This window comes from Lactuca serriola, chromosome 7 (assembly GCF_051521515.1).
Source record: "Lactuca serriola cultivar US96UC23 chromosome 7, Lser_US96UC23_V15, whole genome shotgun sequence".
In the NCBI taxonomy this organism is placed as follows: Eukaryota; Viridiplantae; Streptophyta; class Magnoliopsida; order Asterales; family Asteraceae; genus Lactuca; species Lactuca serriola.
Genome location: NC_136414.1, coordinates 16775978 through 16782888, shown reverse-complemented (window position 1 = coordinate 16782888; position 6911 = coordinate 16775978).

Sequence of the window (6911 nt, the reverse complement as noted above, 5' to 3'; positions counted from 1 at the left end):
CTCAGAAGCATGTTTTTGGGGATTTTCAGAAACAATATGCTATTTTGAGGGACTATGAACTAGAGTTGATGGAAAGAAACCCAGGTACTAATGTGAAGATCGATTGTTACAGTGAGCCAACTTTAAATTCTGATACAAGGACATTTAGGAGAGTTTACATTTGTTTAGGAGCATTAAAGGAAGGATTTAAGGCTAATCTAAGGGATTTCATAGGGTTGGATGGTACTTTCATGAAAGGTCCCTATCCTGGTCAAATTTTGACTGTCGTAGGGGTAGATTCCAATAATGGGATATATATCCTCTTGCATTTGCTCTTGTTGAGAATGAAACCACCAATTCATGGACATCGTTTTTGGAACAACTTGATGATGATCTGGAACTTTATGCTAATTCAAACTTCACTTTCATCTCAGATAGGCAGAAGGTACATATACTTCAATTTAATTTGATATTGTTGTTATTTAGTCAACTAAGTATTGAAATATTTAAATAAGGTATCATTCCCTCAAGCTGAGCATAGGTTCTGTCTGAGGCATATTTATGAAAATATGAAAAGGCAGTGGAAGGATAAAGAGCTCAAAGATTTAGTGTGGGCATGTGCAACTGCTACTACTGTAAGGCATTTTGAGAAAGCATTAGAAAAGCTAAAGAAATTCAAAGTTGAAGCTCATGATTAGCTGATACAGATTCCTCCAGCTCATTCGGCAAGATCTCATTTCTCAGGTTAGTACTTCATCTTTCCTTTATGTTAACATTTACTTGTCATTGTTAGGATTTGTTCTCATTTTGTATTATATGACTAAACAAGGAGGGCACATACTAACATCTTGTTGAATAACCTGTGTGAGGTTCTGAATGGAAAAATACAAGGTGGTAGGGACAAACCTATCATTTATTGTTTGGAGTATATTAGAGAGTATTTGATGAAGAGAATTTGTAATGTCCAAAGAGAGATTGATAGATGCCATGGTCCTCTCACACCAACTGCCACTAGTCTTCTTGATCAAATGAAAAGACAAGCACAAAAGCACAGGTGTATTTTCAATGGGGTTAAAACTCAAGTCACTACTCAATGGGGTGATCAGTTTATTGTGAATTTGGATGAAAAAACATGCACATGTAGACATTGGGAAATTACAGGCATGTTATGCTCACATGCAATAAGTGCAATATGGGACAAGATTAAACATGGAGCAAAGAATGTTCCTGAGTTGGAGCATTGGGTCCACCCATGCTAATGTCTAGTTACATGGGCAGAAGTGTACAAACACAAAATTGAACCTATAAATGGTAGATTGATGTGGCCCAAATCACAATGCCCAACCAAGTTGCTTCCACCCAAACATGTTGTTCAGGTATGTCTTCATATATCAATATAACTGAAGTTTTTTAAGAACAACAATTTAATCTTATGTACATTTATAGGTGGGTAGGCCCAAAAAGAAAATGAAGAGGGCATATGATGAACCTGCTACACAGGGGCATAAACTGTCCAAGAGGTGGACCACTGTCACATGTAGAAAGTGCAACAACAAATGGCATAATTCAAGAACTTGTAAAGGTCAAGGTGGCCCAAATGACAAAAGAATTGAAGAAACAGGAGGATAGAAGTGAGGATGGGGGTGTTGTTGAGAACCATTAGGTCTTTTGATGTAATTTGCACTTTACTTTTATGATTATGTTAACACCTATGTTTATGTACCAAACAATACTTACTTTGGGCTCCTTATTTTTTATGGTCATGCATGTTGACCTTGAATCATTGTACACATAGGTAAACTGTGAAACAATGTCAACTGCTGTTGTGATATACAATAGCATTTTTGTTATATTCTTGTTCTTGTCAACTAGAATTTGTGATATTCAAAGTGTTTGGTCATGCGTGTTGAATTGGTGTTCTTGTCAATAATATTTGATTGCACAAAGCCATGACACAATAACCTTGTTCTGAAATTAAACCATTTGATTACAAAAAGATTATAACATTAAGACAACATTAACCATAACATAATTTACTGCAGTCAAACTCAAAAAAGACACAAACATTACATAAACCATGGTACAATTTCCTGTCTTCAGACTCAAAATAAGACCACCAGTACATTAACCCAATGACTACGACACTACTTCTTGCATTCAGACACCACATTCAGAGGCAACTTCGACCATGCTTCAAGTAATGAATTGCAAAAAGACCCCAACTGAAGAGAATGATTAACTTATCGACATTTTCCCCAGGAAGTGACGATGGCTAGATCACGATTTCCACAAGCACATATCGACATTTTCCCCAGCTTTCTTTCTCTAACAGTAGTAGTGATCGATTAAATTAGGAGGAAGAACAAGAAGAAGTAATATAAGTGTTAATTTATATGTTCATAAAAGGTCATTTAGGCTAAAATGACATAAATACCCTCATGTGCAAGTCACATGGGGGCAACTTAGCGTTGGAATGGACGGACATCCAACTCGGGGACCAAACACATGCAACTTTTGGTCCATAGGTACTATTTGAGGGAAAAAAGTACCGTAGGGACTAGATTAGGGAAAAATCCAAAACATAAAGGACCATTCACGTAATTTGTTCTATTTAATATCTAAACGCATGTATTATTATCATTATTATTTATACATGTACTTTTATATGAAGACATATATATATATATATATATATATATATATATATATATATATATATATAATTGTATTTACATAAATACGTTTTTATAGGTATTTATATGTACAAATAAATAAAATATAAATACATTTTATACATATTCATATATTAATATATTATTGTTATTATTATGATTATATATATATATATATATATATATTTATACATATTTGTATATATGAATATGTATATGTAAATACGTTTATATATATATATATATATATATATATATATATATATATATATATATATATATATATATATCAATACATTTTTATTATTATTTACATATAAATAAGTTTTTATGTGTACTTATATGTATAAATATGTATGGAGATATTTTTATACGTTCTTATGCTTATTCAAATGCATGGAGATATTTTTATACATATAAAAAGCTTTTATATGTATTACGATTTTACTATTATTATTATTATTTATACATATTCATATATATAAATATGTATAAAGTGTTTATATATATATATATATATATATATATATATATATATATATATATATATATATATATATATAAAATAATGATAATAATAATAATAATAATTATTATTATTATTATTATTATTATTAATATTATTATTATTATTATTATTATTATTCAAATGTTTCAGCAAAGTAGATATTAAATAGATTAATTTAGGAGAAATAAATTAAAAGCCTTCGATAGGAAACTAGGGTAACTCCGACTCAGTAGGGTGACCAGTATTTGAAGGTAAAATCAGGACAAAAGGTAAATATGAACCAATTTTCCGATATGTTAGGATATCAACGCACTAAAAAATAGACTTTAGACATAACCAACTGTTTTATGTAAAATTATGGGCTTTGACAAAAACCCTATAAACAAATTCATACTTTGAGGATTTAAGTTGTAAATAGACAAAACTACAAAATTGGTCCCTGTGGTTTGCAAAAAACTTTGGATATGGTCCAAAAACTTTCCAAATTGCATAGAAAGTCCAAAATCAAAACTTTTCTTTGGTTTTGGTCCTAAAAATATGAAAGGACTATTATGCCCTTATTATTACTTTTTCACATTTTTTTATTTACTTATATATTTTAATAATTAAAAAAAAAACACCATACCCCACACCCATCGACGGTACCTTCCTCCCCTCTCTCTTTCTCTCTCTCTCTCTCTCACACACACACACACACACACACACACGACTTCATCTTCTTCGTCTTCCTTCTTCACCACCGACTACATGTCCTCCATCCTCTCTTCACCATCTTCATAATTGACTTGCATCCTCCTCCCTCTCCATCCGTCGCCTACATCATCTTAATTCCCCCTTGTGACCTAAAGTTAATGTATGTGAATTTGGAGATATCAGCCATGGCTCACCATCAAGATGAAAATCGGATTAGCCATAGCCGATCGTCTCCATCAAAATCTGTCCAGACTCTTCCTCCTCTCCCTCCATCTGCCACCTATGTCATCCAGTAACTAGCAAAACCAGAAAAGATATTACAGATCGATAATTATAAGTTTAAAAACCAAACCTAAATCTCAAAATTTCTTCATTAAAAGATATGGACTCTTGTCCTTTGGAGAAAAGCGGTCGGTCGTCGGAGAAGACAGAACGATGGATAAGGGAAGAGGGGAAATGGTTGTTAGAGGTAATGCACTATGATCGAGATCCTCACCGAAAAGCAAGCATGGAACGGCGGGGGGAGTAAAAACCCTCTGTCAAATCGGGTATTATGAGGAATCCGTGGAAATGAAGAGCGGAATGAGGGGTTTTTTCGATGGGAATGAGGGAGGTATGAAGTGCCGATGAGGGTGGGGTGAGCTGTCGGAAACGATGAAGTTGAGGATGGTGGTTTCGGTTGGGATGAGAGAGAGAGAGAGAGAGAGAGAGAGAGAGTGGGAGTGAAAGGGTATGCGATTCTATTTTTTTTATAATTATCAAATGGGCTGGGATTTTATTATTTATTTTGTTATTATTATTTAAATACTTAAACAAATAAAAAAGACAAAATTGCATTAATATTTATAAAATAAAAATTTTTTAAAATACAAAAAAAAAAAAAGGGCAAAATAGTCAATTCAAGTGCTCTATGGACCAAAAATACAATTTTTTTCTTAAGTTTAGGACTAAAAACCTAGAGAAACCATGATTTTGGACCTTCTGTGCAAGCTGGAAACATTTTGGACCTCATCCAAATATTTTTACAAAACATAAGTACCAAATTTGCAGTTTTGTCCTGTTTTACAGTGTTGAAGTCTTGGTGGGGCCACCCACCAATATTTAAAAAATATTTTAAAACCAACTCAAATTTGCTACGATTTGACCAAAATGACTCACTTTATGCAAAAACAATATCTCAACTTTAATACCACTAAAGCTAAATGCTATGATCAGTACGTTTTCATTGTTATGCAATTCTCACTATATGTTTATTTCGACGCTATTATCTTTTAAAAATATTATCATTCCACGTTATTTATGGTCTTTTTATATTAGATTAAATAAAACATGATTTTAAATTAAAAAGTATTTTAATAATAAAAAAACATAGAAATTTAAAACCTACATTCCTTAAAAAAAACATAGAAATAAAAATATAGAAATATAAACCTACATTACTAAAAAACATAAATATTAAAAAAAAACATAGAATCTAATCGCCGTATTTTTCGTAGACTTGACGTTGAATTTTTAAAAACATTGCTAGATTTTTTAGGTTGATATCCGGTTAGGGCTTGGTGTTCAAAATTGAAGATTGTTAAGTGATATTTTTTGGCAACGAGCTTCCTCCTGTTTTTCAAACCTTTTTTCGAGGAAAAGTAGATGTTTGTCTAATTTTCCCGAAAGTATGTCTTCAGTATTCGTTTTTCCGGATGACGATGTCGCCTGTTTCGCTTTATCTCTTCCTGTTGGTCGACGAAGGTGGACTTCCAATGGACTCTCCCCCTCAGTGTCATCAAATTCATCATTAAGGTTGAGTCTGAAACCCACATCCCACTTCAATACTCTCGACCTTTTGTTGGAGTCGGTGGTCGATTCCGAATGCGCCTCCAAATTAAGGACCCATTTTGGACCTTCAAAATTAAGGCTAACAAAAATGTATAATGAAAAACCAACCAACATATTACCAACCGAACCTAAAATGTTGGTAACCAATATATTTGGTTGGTAGTACCATACCAATTGACTAATCATGGTATGGTAGTAGTATAAAGTTTTCAATACCACAGTAATACGGTACCAACCAATTCTCTCTCTCTCTCTCTCTCTCTCTCTCTATATATATATATATATATATATATATATATATATATATATATATATATATCTTTTAGTATGTTTAGTGTTTAAGATTTTAAGAGCTTCGGTATTAGCATTATTGTATTAGTAAAGTTTAAGTTTTAAATTTATGTTGGTATGTCCTATTTTCTCCACTCTCTTGTTAGAAATTAATAAAATCATTTTAAGTTAAATTTTCAGTCGCAGCAATTACAAAACTCTTATTCACAAAACCTTCATTCACGTTTCACATTGTTCAAGAACATACAAACCATCATTTAAAATACTCTCATACATGTTGGTACATACCATTACCAACATGTATCAACCTAAATTATTAGTAGTCAAACAAGTTGGTACCAACTATACTTGGTACGGTAGTGGTAGAATTTTTTTTTTTTTTTTAGTACAAACTATAATTGGTACGGTACACGGTTTAGGGAAAAATGACTGGTACCGTACCAACTTCACCCCTACTCAAGACAAATATGCCACGCTTTTTGGTGTCCTAAAGGTTTGTCGCCGTTGCTAAGCTTGTATTGGTAACACATCATTGATAAAATGTTGAAATTGTTGCTACCACTTTGGTGGTGCGCGCCGCTCGTAGTTCATGCTATTTTCCATTTATCGTGTCGTACGTACGATATGACCGCTTTCCTAATTGTGTGTGAAAGTTGTCCAAAACATGATTCCAAAAACTTTGTGCCGATTGCACGTTATCGGTTTGTTTGTTTTCCGATATGAAAATCCAAGCTTTCACTAAAGCTTCCTCCTCCTCTTCGGTCCAACCTCAAGTAGTTTTTTTCCATTTCCTTTCTTGTTTTTTCTTTTAGGTGGTTGTTGAGTTTCTTGGACCCTTTCGTCGCCGTCATCATCGAGGTTAAGGGGTTGGGATTGAGAAAATGGGACTTGAGTTTGGGATTGAGATGGTTGTGTTTAAAATTGTTGAGGTTGACACG